Raw genomic sequence first — 27,675 nt, forward strand, 5'->3', positions numbered from 1 at the left:
CTGTCTCTTGATGAGGAGCTTACCATCTGGTTTCTTCTGCAAATACTCACGAATGCTATATCAGAAGTTAGTCTCTGTACATTATCTAGTTTTTGACTAAAATCCACAGCTTCGACAAACGCTTCCACTTGTAAGTTAACTCAGTCAGAAATACTAACTAAAATGCAAGGAAAACAAAGTCAATCCCTTAGAAGTTCAAATGACTATTTGTCACAAACATTTCACCTCTACTAATGAACTGCAAAAATGAATGATAGAGAATGCAAAAGTGTATTATGTTTAGCAGTTAACATTTTAATAAGGAGGAGATTAGCAATTTTTAATACCTCCAGTGCTTTGTTATATACAGTAGCACAATAACTGAATATTTTAATTGCTAATTATTTAGACCTCATTCAGTTCTCACTCAGGCAAAACTCCCATTGAGGGACTCTTGCCTGAGAAAAGAGCTACAGGATTTGTTTTACTGTAATTTGAAAAAACTTTATATATCATAAAAACTATCAAGTTATAGTGAGACAAAAACCATTAAATCCTTAGCAATATTAAACCCTACTGAAAGTCCCACTGACTCTTAACGCCAATGTTTTCATATTAAGTAAAACAGATAATTGCAGTTTACCAGTTGCAACTTACCTGTATAATTTATGCCCAGATATGCTGGTGCTCTTAAAGAGGTCTAATAATGTTTTGAGTCTTCTTACTGTATCCCTGCTTTTCTCCTGTGGGAAATCTTTGTTCAAATGTGATAAGGAAATAGCATTTCCAAACAATTACAATATCCACACCCAAAAACTAGCATTTGGGTTTACCTTTTGACTTCGGACTCCAAAAGGGTTAAGAGCAGCTCTCAACACTTCTTTCTTATGCTGCTGTAAAGAAAATAAATGCTTATGGTTAGGGATTTGCACACACAACACCTTGAGTTTTCATAACAGTCAAATAGCTAGGCATTCAGTGGGGGAAGTGGGCGGAACGCTGTATACATATAAACATATAGCTATCTGAAGGAAGACAAAACAGCCCTACACATTCACATTTAGTACACAGGTGACAAACAAATAAGCTAAATGTACTAGTATTTGAAATGTCATGTTATACACATCCTTCAGAAAGAAGAGTTACACGACTGAACACCAAACTAATAGGGAGTGATTTCTAAGACTCCATGCTTAAAAAAAAAAAAAAAAAAATCTCTTTTTTTTCCATTAAGTGTAGTTTCATTCGTGCTAGAGATAAAAACAAATGAGTGTCACAACCAAAGTTTTGCCACTTATGTTCACCATTCAAATGCATTTGTGGAAGAAGTTACAGGTAAGTACTCTAACAGGTCAAGAGTTTGAAGAGGTTCTTTTATTTTTTTTTTAATGAAAAATTGTGTATGAAGTCTTCACATCTTTCAACTATAAATGGCTTTAATGCGTAAAATGTTCAGAAAACCTCTCTATAGCCTGCATTTTGAAAAAAGATCTAAAAGCGGACTTAGTACCATATACCACTCATTACCAAAAATGTTCGGAACTGGCTGCCAAACAGCTGAGGAAAGAGTAAGTATTTTGTAGTCTGAAAATAAGACTTGGCCACTCTTCTTCCCCCAGTTCAGAATATGGTTTAGGGACCCAAGTGGCATAATTTCCAATTCCCGTTACAAGAGGTTCACTTAGATGACAGTGCCCAAATCCACTCCAGCCAGGCTTCTTGCTTCCTCACAGGAGCAGAGTGATCCCTTCATTCCCCTCAAGTGCTGACTTTCTACCTAAGAACCTCTGTCCAAAGCTAATACCAGCTCGAGTATGGCAGGACTGGGCTAACTAAACCTACTGGTATTTTTTAATCCTTTGCTGGTGAGGGGTTTTCAAAGCTAGCCACAAAGACATTTTCATCACTGAGATGACAGGTAAGAAGAGATTACTTAACAGAAAAGCACTGCTCTTTGGAGCACCGTTACTTATTTCGAAAGAAAGGACACAGAGTGTTGCTTTCTCAAATAAAGAACATGTAACACCAGCAGGCTTTCAGGCTCAGAGTTTCCAAGCATGACTTCCCACCAAATCCTGGCTACTACAGGGATGCTGCTGTTGCTTTCGCAGACACGCTTGCAACTTCTTTTCATATCTGCAGCCTTCCTCTTGTTTTCTGGGCGCTTTCTACCTCTGATCATCACAATCGAACGATGCCCCAGCTTCAGCATTTGCGGAAATTTCCCTATGGCAATCCCCCAGCCTACGCGGGTCAGTCCTGAGCATAGGCAGCATGGTCTGTTCGATGGCAGCTTCCACTGTTTTCAGGGAAGGAGGTTTATTTTGCTTGAACTAAGGCTGCGTAGCATGTGCTTCAGCTTTCATAAGGTCTGCAGTTGCCTGAATAGACACACTGGACAGCAGCTGTTAGCACTTTCCAACATTACACAACCAGGCTCCGGAATAGTCTGTCAGTTCTGCACAGACAACGAATAAAGCAAAACAGAAGGCCTAAAATATGGAGTAATGAGGACAGGATTTTGACCTTTAAATGCTGTTAGATGTGTTGCACAAGGATATGTTTGATTTAAGCGATGCTATTAGGTATGAAACCGTGCCGTTTGCCCGATGTCTAACTCGTCTAACAACTGAACCACCCCGTACTGGCTGGCACTCCGCGTGCTGCCCTGAGAGGCGGCTCTGCTGAGCGAGCCCGGCAAGGGAGGGTGGCACGGGGGGGACCTAAAAGAGATGAAAGGCAGCGCAAAAGCATTGGAAAGCTGATCGCAAGGTGAAAGACAGTGTCTTCCATTTTAAACCCACTTGTCAGCCAGACCTGCGTCAGCGCTTAGACATTATCTCCTCAAGCTCTGCAAAGGAGTAAACCCAATTCAAAAGTCTCAGCTTCTCTTCTCTGGCCTACTGGCATTTGAAATTTTGCACAACTACCCATGATGTACACAGCTATCTTTTTGTCACTTGCGATTCTTGCCAGAAAGTGCTATACAAACTATTACGGTTACTCTTCTTTATTTTCACAATTATTAATCGCTCCTTTCTAAACATTTGAATGCCTGAATTTAATTAGTGGCAGCATTTCTGCCGCATAGTTTTTAAAACTAATTTTATATATGATTTAAATTAATCAAGCGTTATACTTGAGATGGTGTGCTGGTTTTGGCTGGGGTAGAGTTAATTTTCTTCACAGTAGCTGGTATGGGGCTGTGTTTTGGATTTGTGCTGGAAACAGTGTTGATAACACAGAGATGTTTTCGTTCCTGCTGAGCAGTGCTTACACAGAGCCAAGGCCTTTTCTGCTTCTCTCACCACCCCACTGGTGAGGAGGCTGGGGGGGCACGAGATATTGGGAGGGGACACAGCCGGGACAGCTGACCCCAACTGACCCAAGGGATATTCCAGACCATAGGACGTCATGGTCCACATATAAAGCTGGGGAAGAAGAAGGAAGGGGGGGACGTTCAGAGTGATGGCGTTTGTCTTCCCAAATCACCGTTAGGCGTGATGGAGCCCTGCTGTCCTGGAGATGGCTGAACACCTGCCTGCCCATGGGAAGTGGTGAAGGAATTCCTTGGTTTGCTTTGCTTGCGTGTGCGGCTTTTGCTTTACCTATTAAACTGTCTTTATCTCAACCCACCAGTTTTCTCACTTTTACTCTTCCGATTCTCTCCCCCATCCCACTGTGGGGAGTGAGCGAGCGGCTGTGTGGGGCTCAGTTGCCGGCTGGGGTTAAACCACAACAAATGGTCATTTGTTGGACCAAGACAGCTACTAGAGCGTACCATATACAAAATTACAGGCCATTCATTTTGTTTTCAATTCCGACCTCCATGTTTACACTTAATGGTTTCACTTGGACCAACAGCTTATTGGTGGTTCAAATTATACCACAGCAAGTAGTACCCTCTAAATCTGATGCACCCATATGACATCAGTGAAGTAAAAAACTATGCATGCAACTCAGGAAATCGCTTTTGGTCCACTTGAAAATAAACCCCATGTACTAAGCAAAGGTGAATACTTTACAGCATAGGCTCACAATAGGTTTACTGAGCTCGAAGTCACAAAATATATCACAATCCTCAAAGAGGCCTGAGGTAGATCATGGTAATTTCCTAGAAAAATGTGCTTTCAAGGATGGAGTAAATTAGGTACACCTATTAACTCTGCTTTTTAAAATATCTAACCTGAATGAGATCCACCACAAAAATAAGAAATATAGAAATGGATAACTTAAACAGCCCTAAATTAAAAATGCCTCTTCTGCTATGCCTGTTGCTTGTACAGTAACAGCATACTGTACTGCTGTTCAAATGCAAACAAGAACGAACTATACATACTTGGTCATTTCCTTATGTTAATGCCTTATAAGCTGCATGGCCTTCTGACATTTGCTACTAATGAAAAAAATGCTATTCAGTGAACTATCATCAGATTAAGTGAAACCAAGATAAACACATTCCGTTCAAGAATATGTAAAGAATGTGTCAACTTTTATTTACATTTTTCTCAAGGTTATGGAGCTTTCGCTGCAGGGGGAGAAAATATTATAGGATGATTACTGTGAAGATCTTCTCTTTTTAAGACTCTATATTTAAAGAACAAAATTCAAAGAGTAAGATAAATTACATTAGCATCACTGCAGTTCAATTCCTTCCAAACACAGTCATGATACATACAAACTAAACTCTGGTAGCAAGTGGATGAAAGGAATCACTGTTGATTAATGCTAAGAATACAGGAGCCAAAAGGATTTCAGACAATGATTCACTGTGAGACTACCAGTAAATCTCTTGGTCTCTTTTGAGATTCAGTCAACCTGGCACAAACATTGGGTAAAGTATGTCCTTCACAAAATGGACAATGCACCACAGCAATGCCCTTTAAAAAAAAAAAAGACTTGTGTGTGAATTTAATGCTTATGGAAAAGTCTGACCTGGCAGGCTTTGAGCTTGAAATCCTCTCATTTCCAGGACGGTAGTTCTAGCAGCAGAACAGATTGACTCACACAGGCTCACCACTACCCCTCAGCCTTGAACTGAGGAACCATGTTGAGTGGTCAGGTTTTGTGGCTGGTTCAACCTCTTTCACTGGACTTACAACCACTGACCAATTACTACTGAGTGTAGTAACATTTTTTTGTGATTTGGACTTTGGTCCACTGAGAACTAGTTGAGATCTCTTTAACTTGTTTCAAGAGTAAAGCTTGTCTGTCTGGGGGAAAAAAAAGGACTAAATCAAATGACTAGCATTAAACTCCATGACAAAGACAGATTGTGGAGAATTTCTGAAGACAACTGCCCAAAGCAGACCACTGAGCTGGCCTGCAAGTATAAGACAATGAACTGGACATAAATTGGCTTTTTTGCAGGAAAGGAGGCTTTGTACATGTATGGAAAAATTTTAAAGAAACTAGTGTTACAGTACCATTCTTAACACATGAAGAAGTCTTTCAGAAAACAATTTAAGTTCCCTGTGCGCTTCTAAATTCTATTTGAAAAGTACTGTCTGCCCATATTTATCTCCCTGGAAGACTTGGATTAACTGCTTAGGCCCAGGACAAAATTATCTTTGAAGGCAACAGTCATGTGATGGAGAAAGAGGAACATCTGTAACACTATCTACCACGTTAACCTCCTCTTAACTTTATGTACCATAACTTTACTTAAACAGAAATCATCACCTGGAACATGAGAAGCAAACGGCATTTTTAATATTAGAGGTACTAGCAACAAGCCTGTTTATTTCTTCAGAAGGAAATACCAATGCAGACAGTGAATTAAAACATGCCATGGTAACAGATGAAGACTTCAACTGTCAACAAAATCAGGCTATTAATTCTCACATAAACAGTCTTTTTAAATCTTTGATTTTTAATATACAGTCCAAAGATCACTCTCACATTTCAGCAGCTTTTGTCTTTTAATGCCAATCATTTCAACTGACTTTTCTCACTACCCTGTGCTTTCTCTCCCCTTTGGAAAAGGTGAGTGAAAATATTAAATGATATCTTACTCTGCCAAGACCAAAGGAACAGTTCAAACGTTCAAAAAAATTAGGCAATGACTTTGCTTAAGGCAGGGAGGGAATGTGATTAGCAGTGGGGTGGATCACTGCCTGACAGGGGAGAGAAAAAAACAAACCCGAACACAAATCTCTTCTCATTCTCTGTTTCAATCTATGCTTAGGTCTAGACTATGTAAACAGCAACCAAAAATTACTGGATGGAAAACACAGAATTATTTTGCTGCTCATCACGTTCTTTTCTCAAGTGACAGACGCCGAAATTCAAGGGGAACCTGGGAAGCTATTGGCCTGTTCGTTACCACCGAAAGCAAAGATGCCCTGATTGATCCATTTGGACTAAACTATCACTTGCCGCAGGATGCAATCTCACAATGGACAGATCTGAATGTGTCTGCAAGAGCAGCTCACGCTGCTGCTGGCCTCTCTTACCTCCTCAAATGACAAAGAAGATTTCAGACTTTACCACCCTCAGCTTACAACTCAACTCATACAATACGAAAACAGTGTCTGTGTCTGTTACCTGATTTTTGCCTTCAAATTTCTGTTCTATTTCTGAAACAGAACAAGGCTGAAACTCTCCTTTGACTGAGATGAACCAAATGTCACCTCGTAACAAAGACAGACTCCTCCATCCCTGGACCCTGGCATCACAAAGTAGGAATCAAAGGTGCTGCTTTTGTCCGAAAAATCATTATCACCTTTAAAATTTAATTCCCTCAAAGCACTAGAGAATAGTCTGGGAGAATGCAGAAGGGAAGTGAGAGATGACAGTTCTCCATTCTCTCCAGAGACTATGCGTCCCTACAGTTTTTGCTTCCTGTGCAATGCTTAACTCCTTGGTGCCTCTTCTCTCGTGATGTCTTCCTTGGCAGAAACTTCTTCAAATTTAAAAATCAGAACATGAGCCAAGTAAATAAAAATAAATAAATAAAGCTCAATGGCTATAAAAAGTACACAGACTAACCTGCTTAATTATTAACAGGTAAACACAACAAATTCTGAATTATTTACTTAATCTTTTTCAGCTACAAACCTCAGACTTTTAGAGCATGAAATACATGCTTTATTTTAGGACACAAAACAGGTATTTTATAAGGCTGTAGGCTTTTTTTTTTTTTTTGAGGTGGGTTTGTTTTGAAGAATACACATTTCTTATTAACTCCAAAATACCTTACTCTCACTCAACCCTGGTGGAATTTTAAATAGAGAAACGAAAGTTTTAGTACACAGATCCTGTATTCACGTGTTCGCTAGTGAATGAGCCGGCTGTTTCTGACTTGCAACTGAGAGAAAACGAGATTCCTGTGAGGCATATGCACCCTGTCCTGTTACTGTACATCTGCTAGGAAGATGCTAGATTCAAAGGGGGAACCTGGTGAAGGTGCCAAATACTAATTCTACAGTGGACAAAATAGTCCCAGGTAGAATCCCATTTTCTTCATTGAATAAAGCTACCCTGCTGAAGGAAACCTTGTCTGTGCTGCACCTAAAAAAAGGTCACCACCACCAACCCCTGATGATCCGATGGGATGCTGTTCTAGGGCTGACCTCCAGCTGAGCCCATCTCTATATTTGCCCTCCTTCCGACACATCGCTCTGCCTAACCCCATGCTGATGTGATGGTGATATGCTGAAAACGAGGGAAATTCCAAGTTCCTTGCTGGATAAAACAGCAACACTGCTATACCTGCTGAAGTCAGCACACACTCTTTGAAGTCTCCAGCACTCAGTAGTGTAAAACAATGCCATCTCCTCCTCAGTAACCTCAGGCCATCATACAGTCATTACCATCCAGAAAAAACGTTACATCATCATCACAGAAGAAATGTGGTTGTGAATCTCAGGCAATTTTTCTTAACTAGCTTTTCTTTGGAAATGATTCTATAATACTGCTTTTAAAGCCCTGGATTAATAAAGACATATGCATATATGCTGAAGCTGCTCATGAGAGACATGCCACTAAAATTCTAAAGTTTCACATGCAAGCAGAAGTGTTCACAAGAGCGTTATGATAATATTTAACAAGGTATTCACATACTGCTATTCCCTCATCATTGCTACAAACACATACAAATGTGAAATCTGATAACATATTTATTAATCTACTCTTAATTGCTATAATAGTCAACATAATCTGGATTTTTTTCCTGGTTTTAGATCTTAACAATTTTGTCAATATTTATGTACTATACTTTTTTTGCCTACCAAAGCCTTCCAAAGATGCAATTCAGGAGATGAGACTGTTAATCACAGAGCTGGCTTAGCCTCTAATTTAGGTGGCCTACTTATGTTAGCAACATTTTATTAGCACATTACGCTGTATATTTAATATTTAGTACACTGTATGAAAATGGTTTACTGTGTACTGCTCACATAAATGACTTACAAATTCTGTTTGACACATAGAGAACAGTGTATAAGTAATACATGTATTTCTAAGTATACCTAACACTACAGAAAATAAGGATAAACAGAAGACATGTAGAGAAAACAATAAAATGTATCTGATGATGGACTTAAAGGCCAGCTGATAAATACTTTGGTAGATCAAAGACGCAGTATTAGGGATATATGCAGAATGCCCATCCCTCCTTTAACTTGTGATTTCACATCTTCCTCTGGAAGCCCCAGCAGACATCCAGCTAAAGGAAAAAGATGACTTTCTTAATTGCTGAAGTCGCACAGTGGAGACAACAGCAACAAAGCATACAGCAAATCCTCCCAAATCCTTTCGTATCTTACCAGATGTAAAAGACAAAGCAGGATCTTTCTTTGAGCCTAGGAGTGCTTTCAGGACATTTTTCATGAGGCAGGTAAGTTAGCTATGTCCTCATGAATTATGCAGCCTTTCCAGTGTGTACTTACACAACGCTAGCTGGAAGCCCCAGGGAAGGATGCCCAGCGCAAATGAGCAGCAGGTGGTACCAAAGGAGAACCGCTCAGCCGAATCAGGTCCAAGTTTTCCTGGAAGAGCTGGAGAGCAGATCTGAGTGGGGATCCCAGTTATCTAGCTATAGCTGTAGCCATTTGGATTGTACTGATGCTCAGAAATTAGCACTGGAAAGGAGATTTTGACTTTAGCCCTTAGTTATGAGGAAAAGCACACTTTTTTCATGCTCCTCCTATTTACAAAGTGAATCAAAGCTACACCAGCAGGCATTTGTAAGGGCCAGATAAGGGAAAATCCTTCAGCCTCACCTGAATTAGGCCTATGGGAAAACCCATAAGCAGTCCTGGTGCAGTTTGTACTACCTTGGAAGGGGCAGAAGAAGGGATTTAGCCTATTTGCATCAGCCAGATCATTCTTAACTTTCAAATTATTTCAGCCACTTTAGATACAGGTGGCTTTTTTTAACACATACCCTTAAAACAAGTAGGTATAGTAACTTTTGGGGGGGGGGGCAACAGAGGCTTATTATACATTAACCCTAACTCTAGCTCTCGACCTCTAACAAGTGAATCATGCACATTTATCAGAAATACATTTTTCTGAGATCATCTGACAGGTGAATATATCAGTGTGAAGGAGGCGTGATAGCCTCCCAGGACAAGTTATCTCCAGTTGCCTTTGAAGCTCGCGATACCCCAGTCAAGAAGGAACAGTCTATCAGAAGGCAAGAAATTGTGTTTCTAATCAGTATGGTTTAGCTTTTTATATTTCTTCCGCTGTGTAATTTGTCAATGTATCTATAAATCCTTTTATAATGAGGTAGCTAAAACAGATACTAAGACTTTAGTAAACACCAAACTTCTTTTCTGCAAAAATACATGATCACAGCAAAAGCATTTTTTTCTGCTTGTGAACTATTTTCAGTATTATTACAAAGGGCCCTTACTGTTTATTACAATCCCTGACAAAATATCACTTCCAAAGCTTTTCTCAGTATCTTCGGTTGTTTGTCAAGTGACATTCAAAAACATTTTTATTTTGAAAAAACAAAAACAAAACAAAATTGAGCCTATTTCACATTCTTTTTATTCTTGTACTTTACTGAATTTTTCAAAATTATTCCAATACGTGTACAACACTTACATGGCATGCCCAAAAATGCCTCACAATAGAGAAATTCAGTTCACATTTCCTCTAGGAAAAACCCCACAAAACAAAACAATCTACAAAACCTCTTAGAAAATGTATCTTTTCCCAGTTATATTCAGTGGGGAATATTAAAAATTCAGTATTTGCCACTCTGCAATGACTTCTCAACACAAAACAGTTCCTTCATGCTGCAACAGGTTCCTCTAGTCTAAACAAAAGGGGAACTAGAAGAAAAGTACACACTTGAAACAGTACTAAATATGACACCCACAATACAGCTCTGATCCTGACATCACTTCTTATTTTTTCCTATCGTTTCCATCATTCATTACAGATACAGTATTTATTTTTTATAATGATTAGGATGTAAAAATCAGTATATAGAAACCAAGTAACAAGAATGGGTCTAATTAAAAATTAATATTATTACAAAAATAACTATTATATTAATCAATATGAAGACTGAGATATTCAGATCAGTAGGACATTTTTAGTTCTAAGATTCATTCTGCTTTAAGGACATGAGGACAGTTGATTTAGTAAAAACCTTGGCTGAGATACATCGATATATAGTATTTGGATTAAAACCACGTTGGGAGCTATATTGTAAGCTAGCAGATATCTCCATTACAAGAATGCCTCATATTTTATAGAACAAACATAAAGTTTGTACAGATTAAGATCTGAAGGCAACAATCCAAAAGGGACTCTACATTTTTAGCTAAAAATTCACCAGCAAAAGTGAAAGGATAGCTGTGGATCAAACTGACCTTTGCTGTAATCTTACCAAAATCACTGAGATTCAAGGATGAATTTAACTCGATACTTATTACACAGTAGAGTTTTTAAATTAAGAATGCTTAAGGACAAGTATTTTACATAGTAAAATCTGTTTCTTGAGGTGATACCGCTCAAAACATGTGATCCACTTTATATTATTTTAATATGACCTACATATGTAACTTTTCTCTATATTTTCCTCAAATTTGCACAAATTACCTCCACTTTTCTTCCACTGAGTACAGGTCAATGGATTATTCAGGTTTTTGCCCTTTTATGTTAAATGAGACTAAACAAAGTTTCTGAAATATATCATATAACACAAACCTATGTTTTCAGGTAATAAACTATTTATATTGCAGTAGAGTTTAGAGATCGCAGTGAAATCAATGTATTAGGCACTGCAGTGACACAGACTGTGAGCCAGTCGTCACTAGAAAAAAACTTTTCAGACGCACCAGCCAAAGAGCGAAAGAGCAGGCACTACTTTTTCAGATGAGTTGGGACACACAGATTGGAGTTACTCAGGACATCTGTGATAAGAGTACAGTGCTGAACTTCTATCTCAGGTTACACTCTACTGGTTTAACAACAAAGCCTTCCTTCCTCTCTACTAATTAATATAAAGCCCACTCCAAAAATCCCAGTATTACATCTGCCCCATTAACTTAGCAATTCCAAACATCATGCTACTTTGCATTTGCGTAACTCTAGCATCAAGAATCTCAAAGCACTGTGAAGCAAAACCAAATAGAACTAGATTATCCTCGCTTTGCAAGTACTAAAATAAAAACGTGGAAGCATTAAGGGTAAAGTCATCTCACCTACCTTTGGCCATCTAAAAGACACTGTTGCTTAAGCTACTCCTTTCACCACTGGAACAAGGTGAGCATCTTGAGAGGGTGATTCCTTCTCTTCTCAGATACGTGGCCAAGTCAACCATCACCAGAGAAGGCTCTCCCTTTCTTCTGCCTATTCCTTCCATCTAGCCTAGATGCCTAGACTAAATGCGTCGTGTTTAGATGAGGGAGCTATACGTCCCTATCCTATCCCTCTCCAGGGCTCCCTTGATATCTTTTCTAGGGGGCAAACCGGTGACTGGCCAAGGACTAGTCAGCACACACGTGCGGAAAGTTAGGTGCACACTGCTAGACCTATTACTGTACTGACAAATGAGACGAACAGAACTCGTTGCTTCTCAGCGTCCGGCTGGTCTAACAGTTGACCACCATTTGCTGAGCTACTGGCAGGCCCAACAAATGGCCATAAATTGCTAGGTCTAGCTGAGGTTTGTGCTGCTCTTAGCCCAGAGTGGAAGCCCAGCAGTAATACTCAAGCTGCTGTCACAATATAAATAACGGTTATAAATAAAACTCATTTCAAAAAGAGATTTTTTCTAAGAAAGGTGATAAAAGTCTGCTATCAGACTTTGATCATAAGCCCTACTATTCAGAAAAGGAAATATCTCTGAATCCCAGCGAAAATTAATCTGTTTGTGGCCAAAATAACTTTTGAAAAACAGAAATGCTTCTATCGTTTTCTCTGTCAACCCAGAGATCAGATTTGGGGATCCAAAAATGCTTGACTTTTCTATGCAGATTTGCACACATCAGAAAAATCTGGCACTATACTACATGATAGGATCTTGAAGCTCTGAAGTAACTGTGAAGTGGTATTTCAAATAGCTTTTCCAGAATGAAAACTGGGTAAGACAAAATTAAAGTGATGCCTCTTCCAACGTTAAAACAGACAACGGGAATGAAAGATACATTGTCTTGTCTCTCCCACAAAAGAATGACTTAGACTAACAGCTTCCATTCTATGCATAGAAAGTTAAGTAACATATTTCAGCGTTTTTGCCAAATAAAACCTGGGAAGGAGTTCTCTAAAGAAATCACAGGATACCAATGGAGTCGCATGAAAAAAATACCAGCACTTTCATTCAATCATTTTCCAAGCCCTAAAGGGAATGAGCAAGCTGCAGTACCTCAAGAATCAGATTTTGCAAATTCAGGCTTCTCCTCTTTCTTCAGTTACTGGCAAAAAGCACCCTTTAGGTACATATAAAAGCACTAAAGTCTTGCTTTAAAACAAAGCACTGCTGTGTAACGAATGAGCCTGAATCATACATGCTTATCGCGAGCCCAGCAGTTAGCCCTGAGCCAACAGCTAGAAACACTGCTACCACACTCATGCTTCTCAGTTCTAGCAAGTTGCTCTGTTTAAAATGAAAGTAATAGGCTAACAGTTCCCCAACCAGTATTTGTATCACTATTATAAATGGTTATCTGTTATCAGCAGAGAAGAATCGATACTTAATGCAGTAGCTAAAGTCCAGCTCTCACGGTTTCATGGCTGAGGGGAGAGGAGGGAGAGGGATGCTAAGGAGAGGGATGCTAAGGAGCAGAGGACTTGGACCACAGATCCCAGGAAACACAGCAGCAGCGAGCGGCCAACCGGCTCATTTATCAAAGAGCAGAAGGCTCTTTCAGGGCAACAGGAGTGGAATGGCCTTTCCTAGGAAGACATTTGCATTGCAGATCTTACCACCTTCTTCCATACATGGACGATTTATTCATTTGACCTGCCCATTCCAAAAAGAGCTATGCTTAACAAACAAGACCTATGAACAAACCACAGTGGCCTCGACTCTTCCTCCAGGTAAGAGGATGAGGAAACAAAGGGAAAAGCTCTCAGTTAACTCAGTAATCAGTATATCCATATGCTAATAATGCTAACACTAATAATTCCCACTGCAGGTACTAACCTGTCAATAACACTTTTGGACAATTTTTTTAAGGGCTTGAAAGTAATCCTAATACTTTGCCAGAGTAGTATCTTCATATCCATCTACTACTGTTAACTTTCCAAACCAGAGCAACCGACATTATGCATAGAAATTAGACTGATTCGTTAATGTTTATTTTTACGGGGAAGAAGAAGAATATCTTAACTCTGAACCCTCCACTTTTGTTAATGATTAAAAAGTTATTTAAATATTAACTTTATTAAATTAATAATTTATATGACACTCCTGAAATTTACTTACAACACATACTAGCCAAATCTGTTTGTTGTTTTGGGGGCAGGTGGATGAAGAATCCAGACAAAACAAAACAGTTTCTAATAGAAGGCTATAGACCTCTTTCTATTTATCTGAGAATAACATCTATTATTTAGTGTGGAGCAAATATGTTCAGAGGCTAAATGGTCTCTTTCAGATGACAGAGGGATTTTTTTTCCTCTTTTTGTTTAGTACAACATGCCCCTGATATACCCAAATAGCTCTATTTAAAAGGCAATCTTTATTAGGTAATTTTTAAAATGGGAATTACGATATGTACTAGCAAAAATTGCTTGGCTGTTTACTTACTGATTCTTTACAAAGGCCAATTATTTTACCAACGGACAAGATGAAATCTGTTACAAAAAAAATGGGACTTATATGTTAAATCCCGTTTATAGCAGAGAGCTATTTTGTTTCTAGGTCTGGTCACCTAAAAAAAAAGGGACAATAAATTGAAGACTGTATCATACTTCAACAATAATAACTGGTGCCCCAAACACTTTCCATCACAAATCTCACTGGCACGATTCCTACTTCACAAGTGAGAAAAAACCTATCAGAAAAATGAGTTGGGATGAGATAAAGAACAGAGGAAAATAAAAGGTTTCCTAACTTGCAGTCTTGTGCTTAGATGATTATGTTACTGTTTCTGACCCAGAGACACTACATCTTCTCATTTCTTAAAGAAAAAAACCCTGTATTTTTAACGCCTCTCTTGCTCATCCACCTGGGCATCCATATTTGTGTAATCCACTATCATGACTAAAATAATCTACCACATCGGTATCAAATTGGTACCAAGGCCATTCAAATCTGAAAGTGAGTGTAAAATATCAGTCTGCACAATATTGAGTTTATCTGTGTAAGCCCCTTAAAATACTGAATATTTCTGTTCAGCATAGTCCCTCCAATGCATACACTTAGATAACCCTCCCTGTGATACCACCGGCAGCGCTTCCAGTTACGTAGAGCCCCACCAATTAAAAAAAGGCAAGAGTTAACAGCAGGATGCTGTTGAGAAAAAAGCTTAACTTATGAACATGTTCAGATTCCCATTGCCCAAAAATCTGAGTAATGTTCCAGATATGTTATGTTAATCTGTTACACAAGATTGTCTGTAATGTGAGTATTTTTTTAAGAAGTACCGAGGGTGGTGTTGGGGGTTGGATGAAGGCAGGTGGCCAAAGTTATTACTGAATTGAAGAGGATTATTTTAATTATTATTGGACTATTAACCCTCTGCATGGTCTTATTTAGCCAGTTTCATTGTGTTTACGAGTAATATGATTTATAACCATTGTACTTGAAATTACTGTTGATCACCAAGCATTTGGGAATAAAAATAGATATGATTAGATGTGCAAAGCTCATTTGAATGCAGTTTTATGCATAGACTGGGTTTCTATCCACTAAAAAATAGCTCTTAATAATAAGATATCAAGGAAAACGCAGTGAGAAATGATATTTTATGTATAATATGTGATCTGTGTATTCTAGATACACCTCATAATGAACGTGACCAAATACTGAACACGAACTGAAGAACAAACCTTTTGTGTTGATGCAAAATTTGAGTGGCAGGAAAAAAACATAACAGAAGATAAGGGTTTTCATTCACAATGCAATGTAAATTAAAAAACCATGGATACAAAAGAGTAGAAACAAGAAAGGTAATATAACAAACTTACATTTCACCCTCCATCATTACAAGGATCAAAACAGGGGCATACATCTTCATTCCAGTCAGATGGCCACTATAATAATATATTATAGCAGCTCATACGAGAAATAAAAATACCAAGGACTCAGTTATGTTTTAAATTGAAACAAAGCAAACCATAACAAAAAAGAAACAAAACAAACCATAAAGTCTATGGGGTTTGGTTCTTGTTTTTCAAACAAGGGGCAAAATATACAGGGAAGTAAGGTATATCTCTATTTACGAGATCACTTTGCCTTTAACTTCACTGAGAACCGCATGAAGCTCAGAGACTTCCCTTACCAAGCCTATTTTCACTCTAAATAGGTCTTGACGGTGCTGTAGCTGCAGAGCCAAAAAAAATGAGGCCAAATTTTATGTGGTCATGCTAGCGTGGTAGAAAAGCTTTTGTGAGGATTTGATGTTGTAACTGCATTTGTACATCTGGCCCCTCACAGACCTTCAAAGACTTAGACATCTATAGATACGTACATGGATTATTAAATGGCCTGTTAGTAAAAGAGGTGGATTCAGGACACTGCCACATTTGAATTTGCTATCTGCAACTGGACTCCGACATTTCATTTGGATACTTAAAGCATTAATGTTATTGTATGCTGTAGACCTATATTAACAAGTTTGATGTAACAGATGGGAGCTTTTTCAAAAAAATGTAAACAGCTGATCTGAGAGCCAGCACTTTCTATAGACAGACCTTACAGTGAAATATAGCATTCTACTGTTTATGCCAAACACATCATGGCACTGTAAGTAGACCACTTTATACAGTGAAGAAATACAGTAAACATAAAAGGAACACACCTCAAGAATTTCTCTTCCCACTTTCACTAATTTTAAATAGAATGTTCTCTCTCAAATTCTCTGCTTCTGACCTATCAAAAAAAAAAAAAAAAAAAAAAAAAAAAATCAAGGAAAATATTGCCCTCTACAAACCAGAGCAGATAATTTGAACCAAATCTCACTGAGTCTTCTTGCAGGGCTTCTCATTGTGCATTCTCAACATCGCCACGTTTCTGAATTTTGCTAATTTAAATATTATCCTCATTTTAATATTATCTATCACACTAGACCTTACTGATTGTCTGTAATGCTAGTAGTTTCCCAAACACATACTTATAAACCTGCTCCTTAATAAAAATAAATAAACTACTTCATAAATAAGAGAAACACAAGAAAGCAGTGGGATTTTTTGGAAATGGGGTTTTAACTATTCTTCTTGGATTACCCTCTTTGGTCTTGAGTTGCATGCTTGTTCTTGCACATGTATTTTAAGGGCATGTTAATAATCTAAATGTTTACAAATACAGGACCGTCTAGCTTCTGCATTTTTCACATTGTATATTTGCTTTAGCACGATTGAAATTAATAACAATAGCCGCATCTGACTGCAGTTGCTTCTTGTATGATTTCTGTGATGCAGTAATAAAAGACACTGAAAGTTCAGTGCTCTGGAACGATAACTCTAATTATTGTAATGTTTACTACAGGAAATTACCTATTGGACAACCCTGCCCAGAATCCTTAGCAGGAAATGGGACAGATTTCTGTTTATGGAGAGAAACAGCCAGCCTAGTGCATTGTTAACAGCAGTGCTTGAAAACTGTCCTCCATTACATAGGATGAGAGATGGAAAACTGCAGCACCTACAGGAATGCAATATGCAACAGATTCCCAGAACTGTATCTGAACATGGGTTGGCTTTTTATTCCCTTGGAAAATAAGAAAATCAAACTGTTTAAGGCAACGCTCCCAGGTAGTTGATAGTATTATCTTAATAACTTGGTTAAAGAAGTAAACAACAAGAAAAAAAGATCCCTGTTGACAACAGGCAGTGAAAGCAGAGCAGAGCTGCAGGATAGGAACTGCCTAAAAGTAGCACTGAATCTCTGTGGTCAGAGTCCAACTTGCATACCCTCTTATTCAGATGCTCTTCTCCTTCTGAGGGTCCATAACATGCTTTTATAATATGGCTAGGATGCATCAGAGAAAAAATATCCACATTTATTAGCCTTATGACAGTGTAAACACCATTAGAAGTGGTTCTGGTATGACAACCCTTATTTTGCACTTCTCCAATTCTAACTTCCTTCATCAGTTCTCATTCTCATCCACTTAGCACTTCCATTTATTGTCTCAGGGCCAGATTTTCAGTACTTTCTGTTCATCTCCAGCTCTCTCTGCAGCTTTGTATGACAACCAAACTGACTCCCCTGCTGTCATTTGGGATACTTTTAACATTAACTGGGCAAAGTCCACGTTCTGTTACTTCAAATATTTCTTGAGTATCTATTCAGTCTGTGCTTTAGAGATCTCCAGGCTTTAGTTTACATTCTTCCAGATTTGATTTTTGCCCCAAGTTCAGTATTTTTGTAATATAACCTTTATATAAAACAAATGTTCCAGTACTTGGAGAAGATTAAAGGAATGAAGGAGGTACTCGGCTGTCTGTTAATTTTACATGTGTTTAATGTTATCTTGGAGAAATGTACCCATTTTCATTTTCAATCTAATCTACAAGCTATGTTGGATGATTGTGCAAAGAGCCAGCGTGCTAGCTGTTTAAAGAAACAAAATGGAGCCAGGAACAAGCACGGGATGTTCAGTGGCACAATCCACTGGATAATGGATAAAGTTTGCTTACTCTCTGATACTCGCTACCTTTTACTTTATTTAGCATATCCACAGGATTATAATCGAGAGGCAATCAGGCTGGTGGTTTTTGTTTGGCCTCTTACACACAGAAAGTAGCTAGACATTTCCGATCCGGGTTCAGCTACCAAACTCTTCTTCTAGTTCTGGGAGTAGAGATAAAAGCGGGCTGTTTCAATTAGGCTGGCTATAGAGACGATCTGGAGCTGTGAATTAATTGATTTGAAGACCAAGAGGGACAGCTCCTGCATAATAAAGGCCATGGAATTTCAGTCTGTAATTACAGTTAAGTTCAGCTCCAAATCCAATAGAAATCAAAGGTGACCGTATCAGGCCCATCTCTAATCAAAAGTGGCTCTTTCCCTCACCACTAAGTGCAAAATATTCCATGTTTCTTCCTATTTCAAAACGCCACTTGGGTCGAAAATGAACCTGTGTGAAAGATCTTTATTCCTGCATGGGCAGGAACAAATTTTCCACTGCAGCATGAAAAGACTAGAACAATGAAAGTATTGGGAAGGGAAGTGGCAGGGGGGGAGTAAAGCTCTGCCTTTTTGGCAGTACTCACAGAACATTATAAGGGTAGGTGGAGTCCTGCTGGGTCTAACCAACTGCTCAGATCCCCCGTAACATTTTACTGGCCCCCAGCTTTACACTGTACATCTTAGAACATGGCGAAAAAGCTCACATATACATATATTTTAAAAGACACAAAACTCTTGAGCACACATCCAAAGCAGATCAATTGCCTTTACAATATTCTCAGAACAAAATGTTCCACCAGCAGATCTGATAAGAAGAGCCAAAAAATGGAAAACACTTGCTACCAATTTATTGCAGTCACCCATAAACTATTACTAGAACATTATGTATTGGGGTTCAAGCCAGAAAGCTATTAAAGCGGACTGCACTAGAGTCTTTCCACTATGCTACTGAAGCATTAATAAGTCCTTAGAGAATTGTGTTTATGTTGAAAGAATCATCTTATAATCAAATTTTCACACACAAAAATGCAGCTCTTTTTAGAATTACTGTGCGCCTTTGCTCTCTCCCCCACATTGGCTAGTGTCTCCACAAATACCATCATTTTCTGTGTTTTTGTCTGGCCCAAACCCTGATGTACATACTTTGTGTTCCAAGCTGGACAAATTTCAAGATAAATGGTGCTAATTGACAGTGTTAATGGGCGCAGGATGTACCACATCCTTTCCCCTATTGTCTCTGCCTAAGTGTCTCACTCCTTACAGTCATTCTTTGTGCAAGAAGAGAAAGAGTTAAAAGATAATGCTAAAAGGGCATCACTACTTTTTTTTTGACTTAGACATGTAAATAATAAACATCCAGTGGTTATTCTATGGGACTGTGTTTCCAGTCCCTGTTACAGGAAAACCTCTAATAAATCAAAAACCTCCTTTCCCATTTAGGAGACAACAAAGATAGATACCCAGCAAGATGATGAACCCAATGATTCACTGTTTTTACCTCAAGAATTGTTGTTTTCCTTTGAAAAGGTGTATGCTTTCTCTTCAGATACTTTCCTCTGATAGCACACAGGTGCAAACCATATGACAGAGCAGGCCAAGTGGAATGATGGCAGTTCCTATATCCCTGGAAGCTCCTTAAAACAGTAAGTCTTGAGTTGAGATGAACTAGGCCATCACTCCAGAAAGACTTCAGATTCTACTTGAAGTATGAAAAAGACCTAAAATTCCAAGAAGGGAAGTCCCTTGTATGAATTTATTCATATTATCCTAAGCAACTAGTTTAGTTAAGAGCTGAAAATTGTGATATTTATTATCATCGGCACCACCACCGGCACCACCAGATAACCACTTCACCTATATCCCCACTCAGAGTCCTAGAGAGTGCAAGCCGGGGGAACAGTACTATGTTATGACAAGTTTACGATGACATTAACACCTTTCCTGATTTGCCTCTTCAATCCCTGGAATATCCTTTTGGTTTGAGAGATGACTGGGAAAGCACTCCTGGCTGCCAACTGACCAGTAGGCTGTTCTCACTGGGCAGGAAAAGTTAAACTTCCTTGCAAACAGGGAGAATCCTCAGCAAAAAAATACCATTGCAGTAGCTGTAACTACCAATTTTGCCATTTTATGAACTTGTTGGACAAATGTCATTAAATTTGATCAGACAGTACCGATACACTTGACTTCAAACAGTCTGATTTGAAGAAGTGTTAAGAACTTGCAGTGCTCTCTGAATGGAAACTGTAGAAACTTAGTATCTTTCCTTGACTGAGGCCTTTAGTATACACAGAGAAAAAACAAGGATAGCAGGTCAAATGTATCCCTTAAGTAACTTCACGGGATCCCACCATGTTTTTTATCTGTTGATTAATGACTGTGGGATGTATTGGTTGCTCAGGCAGCACATTTATGTGTGGAGCTTTTCTACTTGCTTGTGTAATTAGTCACATTCCAATCAAACTTACAACAAAAATAATAAGAAATCACTTCTACCTGCACTAGTGCACAGGACACCAGAGAGTGATTTTGCACTAGATAAACAGACCACATCTACGGCTAAATCTCTCTCTATGGTTTGCCTCTTCACAGCAGGATTCAGGCTCTGCTGTCATCATGAGAGTCAATGAAATCTTCAACTTGAGAAGTCCTTTTTGATTCTTCAAAGAATACAGAGACACGTACCGGCACAACAACGTGTTAGCGAGCATTTATACTAAGGAGTATAATGCTGAAAAACTCTCACGATGCCAGGAAGAGGAATGAAAATACGTAAGCACAAAAATCAACACCCTAGAAAAGCTTGGAAGCGCTCAGGTCTCTGGAGGAGATTTCATCTAGAACCTCTGCAGCAACTGAGTTACTGCACCTTCCGCGCCAGCTCCATTAGTCCACACACTTGCAAAAAAATTGTCCGCTGCTTCACTGAAAGGTTTACATTAAGACAGAAGTCTGGTGCCCAGGAGAAATGTCCTAGATGTTTTCTATGCTTAAAAGGCAAGATGTGCCTAATACGATTTTTCTGTAAAGGGCGACTGAAGTATGGTATTAATAAAAAATAAACGATGTTAACTTATGTTAAATCTTTCTCTCTTCTCCAAAAATACACAACTGAAAAAAACCTACCCCATCAGTACTAATGCACAAGCAGGTCCTCTCCATCTGCCAAATATGTAGGTCATTTCAGTGAGTGACAGAGACAAAGAGGCCTGATTTTAATTCATGAAATATTCCTGCTAATAGCAAAGTTATTGAGACATCTGTTAAAAGCCTGACCTGTTATAATGGGGGGGATATCTAAAAAGACTGAAATTTCTATTTAAATTAATGCTACACTATTTTATTGGGCATGTACTGCTATTAACAAAAACATTATATAAATTAAAAGCAGGCCCACAATAATCCTCCAGATAAAATCTGGTGCTGTCTTCTAATGCTACCGTATGAGCTTTTATTTGCATGTGCACTATGTGTATATATTACAGTATAGCAGATATGTAAAAAAAAAAAAAAAAAATCTCAGAGTCATAGCAGCCCAGTTTAAAGTTTGGCAGGGAACAGTTGGCAGACATAAGAAAAAAAAAAAAAAAAAGTAGTAAATATGTTTCATGGCCTCTATATAATTGAACATTCTTCAAATTCCTGTAATGGAAATGTCAATACCATGGAAATCCTTGAAACATGGACACAGACAGATAAATGTGGCTGAAGCCAAACACCTCCACCCAGAACAAATAACAGGCCTTCAGACAAAAAAAAAAAAATCTACATAATAATAAACTACCCACTCGATAATACTAACAAAATTAAGTTTTTGCTTTTGGGATAGTGGTGAGGTGAGCAGAGGGAGGCGGAAGATCGGTGACAAAAGCTGTCAGGAGGACTGCACTGCAGAGGCAAGGCACGGACGGGATCTCCCCTCGCCGGCACTCAGAGAAAGGGAGCTCAGTGCCACGAAGGACCCACCAATGCCACCCACGGGGCTGGGCCCTGGGTCGTAACGAAGATAACGGCTGTTCTGTTATTGACTTCGACAGAACAGGACCAATGACTAGCTTTCTTCTCTTTATGTTAGGCGATGTGCTGGAAGATGCATTGCACAGGTGGCGAGTACCTCATCCTCGGAGGATGGACCCCGCTTCAGGAGCTCTTTGCTGAATGTTCTGCCTCCTGCTGGCTCACTCCCAAAAACCGGTATTAGAAAGGGGAGGACAGGTTTTCCCAGGCCACAGAGATATGAGCTAGAATGAGGGGCACAGGTCCCAGGTCTTCGTTACAATTCCTAAGAAAAACACTCAGCACAGCGTCTCAAATCCAAACCAAAGCGAACAGGCACCAGCCTTTCTTCTTCTCCCCCATGTCCGTCCTGGTTCCCTCACAAGATGCTTCGTGCCCACACACGTGGATGTCGTAGGGCTCTCGGCAGTACTGCCCCTGCCACGGATGTCTTGTGGGCTGAGGAGATACTGAAGTGTAGAGCAGAACGTACATAAAGAACCGGGTATAACTGAGTAACAGCTCCTCAAAAAGCTGCCAAAAGCCTTTGAATCATGTTATAGGATAAAACACAGCTCTGAAAGTTTAGCCATAGACCACTTATATGTATTTTATATTTAATTCAAGGTTTCCTTTTTCTGAATCTAAAAAATGCTGGGTAGCAGATCAATATATTTTCATTAAAATGCTACTTTTTTTTCTGAGGGACAAAACTCAGAGACATATCTTTTTTTAAAAAGTGTGGGTCAGCCAAGATAAACTCAATACCTATGACAAAAAATAGTAGCATATGCAGAAAATATAAGCTCTAATACGTGCTCCTCTACCATTACAAGATATCATGCATCCCCCACAACATCCACTTAAGTCATGCCATACAGCCACTTGATGCACCACCCATGTGAAAACTAGTCCTTTTTTATAAAATTAGCTAGGCAGAGATCTGGGGTTTACTGTTTCTCCTGAGATGCTCTATGAATGTTCAGAGTTTTAGAAGCTCGTCTTTATTTCTTCCCTCCACAATCTATATTTTACCACTTTTCTTACTGCTTTTTCCTTTTTCTATTGCTGTATGAGACATCAACGTACAATATAAAAATACATGTAACAAGGAGGCAAACTGCCTTTATCAAAGGTCTACCAAATGTACAAAGCATACAGATTTTTTTCTTCAGCATTCAGCTACAAAAGCACTACACACAGCGAACAACAGTAAGAAAGAAAAGTGATGATTTTAAGCTGCCAGTCTCCCCTTGGCAATAAAATATTAAGTCTTGACTTCTCTACTCCCTAAATTCTAAATACTTCCCTGTGCAATTCTAATAACTTCTTAATTGTATTTTTGAATGGATTATAAGCACAAATTAACAAAGCAAAATACCAACAAACAGCACCTAGATGGCTTATATTCTACTTTGGTAAGATCATGAGATATTTTTGTATTATTTCATTCCTCTTTCCAAATTCATGTTCTTCTGGTGCAGACAGTGGTTTCAAGGAAAACTCTTAAAATCCCTACTTAACTAGGATCAAATAAATGTCACTGAAGAAGCATAACTGTGCCTTTGCTTGCAGTCATTATGGAATGGGCATTATGAAAAGAAAAAAAAAAAGAGTCAGATCTGTTCTGAAGTATGTAAATGTCTCATCATTATTCAGTAATATTTTCCCCCCTTTACACCTTATTCAGCATCTACCTGGACAGACCTTCCTCTTAGACCACCATTGCAAACAAACAAAAAGCACAATCCTATCATGTACTTCAGGGCAGGAAGGAAGGACAGTGGATGTAAGCTATGGAAACTGAACTTGTGGGTAAAATTCCATATTGGAGAACTGCACTGCCACCTTCCCAGCCCAAGGAATGCTTACAAGCAGAATGATACTTAAGAAGTAGATTATTAACATCAGTGAAAACCTCTCATAAAGAAATGTCTTCCACTTGAAAAAAAAATTGCATTTGTCTGCAGGTTTTTGTACTTAATATGGTTAAAAGTAACAGAATTGAAAGATATTAGTGGGAGAAACCATTACACAATTTTCAGTGCATGTCCACTTCACAGCTTATGTATTAAAAAGATTCACTGCTTGCCCGTGAAGTCAGGAGGTCCCAATCCTGTGAGCAGGTCTGTCTCCTCACACCTTGCACTAACACACAATTCAACTGATATCATTGCAGTTTTCTTACAGAGATTCCCCTCGAGATATTTCTGTAAGCTTGAGGGCTTAGGTTTTTTTCTCTCTAGTTTAGTAGGTCCTTCTAACTTAGTACTGCAGGAAACAAAAGTCCTTACCTACTACAATTTTGCTTTGTAAAGAACTTTGACTATGCTCCTCATGAGCAGTATAGCAGGGGCTGGGATTCTCTTTCTTGTTTTAAAATATAGTCATTTTATGAAACATATTTTTGCTTTAATACTGAAAGCATTGCTCCAGCATCTTCTAGACCAGAGCAGAATTCTCCCCCTGTTCCAAGAGACTTTATACAGTCATTTTTTCCAATTCTGGATCAGAAGAGAACCACGTTCTCTTGAGTCTTTCATGAAAAGAATAAGAAAGATAAAACAGACTACATCTCAGACATGTGAGGTTCAGGGACAAGACCTTGCTGTCTTGTTCAAAAAGAGGACTCGAACATGGTTATTCCCCATCTCAGGTAAAGTGACTTGGCCATAAGGCAACTGACCATTCTGAATGGATTCTCAAAGCTTCCATCACTTTGACCAGGCTTTTTTTTTTTTGAGGAATGCTATAAAACCCAGGAAATCATTAATAAGATCTGGTAAAACCCCTTAAAAACACTGAAACCAAATGCAATCTCCACTAATGTCAATATTACCATATATAATGATTAAATATCAGTTTCTCTGAGGTGATCACCTTCTCTGCAAGTGTATTTGCACACACTTGTTTGCAAGGCCTTTTTCTGGCTACCAAGCTTCACTGGAAAGTTGAGGAAATTTTAAGTGAAGTATGATTTTCTTTAAAACAGGAAAGGGACTCTAAATGGAAGACAGAGGTCCAAACAGACCTTCAGGTGGCCCAGGAGCCCCCAGGCTTGGCCCAGCTTTCTCTGGCACCTTTGTAAACACAGGGAGATTTAAGCAGAGGGAACATGACAGGAGAGGTATGCTGCCATAACGAACCGCCATGAGAACTTTTAGGCATCTCAGAAGTGTCACACAGGTTTATATTGGGCCCAAAGCTATTAAAGGTAATACAGAATTTCTCGCTTCTGCGGTAGCAGCTGAAACAAGGCCACAGTACCAAACTCAGCAGTTGCAGAGCCAACCCTTCACCAACTTACAACAGCTGCACAGGTGGGTTTCCACCAAATCCAATTTTTTCCACATGCATTCATTTCAGAGGGATATAGTGGAACAAATCAGAGATGAAGTCCTCCGATTTAGCCTTCAAACAATACAGTTGAAACCTCAATACCTTTTTGGCTTCTTGAAAATAAAAGCCTTAGGGATGCAAAGGGAAGGTGGAGAAAATCAAGAGCTTACACTTTACATTCCCGTTTTGTCTCACACCTTGGAGGGTGCCTGGGTAATGACTATGAAGGGATGAAGAGCCTCCAGTAATCTGCATCCTGCCATAACTTTTGTACCCACAGTTGGTGATGTCTTGCTGATTTCCAGTATTTTTATTTCATAAAAGATAATAAGATAAGTTTCAGTTTCCCGTTTCCCCTCTTCTTTCACAGCCAAAAGATGCTTCCAAGAACAGTGCCTGACTGTATCCCTAAATTGCCCTCCAGGTGTCACCTGGGCAGGAAATTACTGTTCCCAATCTCGGTCTGTTCCCTTTTACAATAAGTTCATGGTGTATTTTTATTCAGGAAGGTGTATGATTGAAAGGGATTCTGTAAACGTACCAAACAGACCTAGATGTTCAAATCTTTGTAGAGAGTAGACCTTTTCTGAAGTTCCACTATACGAACAGGTTGTGTTTTAATGTATAAACAGAAACCTCACTTCAATGCAGACAAGACTTAAGATGTTCTTTCTTCCCAAGGAGTAAAAGAACAGTATAAAAGATTTCCTAAGTGGCTGTGATAGATCTCTCCACAATAGCTTGGCACATGTTGTATGTACTAATAGTTTGTCATAAAAGACGAATGATCAATACTCCAGGGCACCAGCCATAGGCTGTGGAGCATCAGGTTCACCCAGAGGCTCTGCACATATGCTGTTACTTTTGGCAAGTGGCAATCTCACCATGCTCCAATTCCTCCTCTAAGAAATGAAAATAATGGCTCTGCCTCTCCATCAGAATTTCACAACTAACCATGTTAAAGTTCTGTTAGTAAATATGAGGGTAAGAGGGGCATCATTCCCTGTTACTGAAGACTGAACAATTATTTTTTAAGCCTAGCTGGTAGGGCTTTGCATGATGAAAGCCGTGTGGTTTTGGTGAAATTTATGGCATATTGGACAAAAGCTACAGGATACATGCACAGAAGCTGTTTTTCTCATCTGTGACTCTCTCCCAGACTCTTAGGGAACTGCAGTGAAGGGCATAACATTAGTTTCAGTGCCCCAAAAGTTGGGAGAACTTTGAATATTATGCTAGTCATAAAATAAGCATTTAAACAGTTTCTGAAAGTAGAAAAGGCTTTTAGGGAATGGAATGCAATGAGAAAACACAGGATGCTGGAAGGCAGCATGGAAAAAAAACAGATTGAAAAGATTTAACCTGAAATATTTCTAAATTTATTTTCTTATTTGCATTCTTGAGCCCTAATATTCAACCTAAACCTTCCAGAAGTTTCAAATAGTACTTTAAGACCTCTGGAATACAGTCTGACAGCCTGAATTCAAGGCTTTTGTCCTTTTCACTTGTTTTCCAACACCACTACTATCCCATATATAATACCTTAAAAAAAACCCCACCTAATCCATCAAGTTGGGTTTAATTTACACAGAAGAAAAAATAAAATTATACATTTCTCTGGGCATCAGACACTCCTATTTCCAAACTCTAGACCAAAAATACGAAGTTAGACCTTAATGTGGGCTTAATGTAGACTTAAAACTGGCTGGTTTTGGTTAAAAGCAACTACAATGAAATTTAAGAAATAAGAAAAAGTTACATGAGAGAAACCACTGGGGGTTGGATTGTGTTGGATTTTTATTCATGTTTATTAAACATTTCCCAAGAAAGAAAACATTTTTACCACTGAATGCCTTCCACAGGAGCCCACTAAAGAACATTCAACCTAGTCTAAGAAATAGGAATATGTCAAGGAGGAAAAAAAGCAACTATGTTCACAGGATCAACCAAATTCTCTTCTCCCTTTCACAGGCAAAACAAAGAGTTGCCCAAATGCATATAAACAGAAGTGATGCATATGGGCCAACATAGAAACCTCCCATTTTGTTTCAGCCTTACCAGGCAGATTCTCAGCAAGCGTAAATCATCACAGACAA

At 38.8% G+C, this 27,675-nt stretch overlaps 1 protein-coding gene across 5 annotated transcripts in view; it reads right to left on the reverse strand.

Annotated features, from left to right (window-relative positions):
• The window catches only part of ZBTB20 (zinc finger and BTB domain containing 20), a 512,829-nt gene that overhangs the window by 420,719 nt on the left and 64,435 nt on the right, over positions 1-27,675 (reverse strand). For 3 of the 5 annotated variants that reach the window (XR_012651362.1, XM_075034361.1, XM_075034362.1), the window contains exon 2: positions 813-872. The gene's annotated coding sequence lies outside the window, so the exon portion shown is untranslated. Of the gene's footprint in view, positions 1-636; positions 723-812; positions 873-8,870; positions 8,966-27,675 lie in introns of those variants that run through there. The other 2 variants (XM_075034364.1, XM_075034363.1) reach the window with 2 other exon arrangements.

This window comes from Buteo buteo, chromosome 8, assembly GCF_964188355.1.
Source record: "Buteo buteo chromosome 8, bButBut1.hap1.1, whole genome shotgun sequence".
Lineage (NCBI taxonomy): Eukaryota > Metazoa > Chordata > Aves > Accipitriformes > Accipitridae > Buteo > Buteo buteo.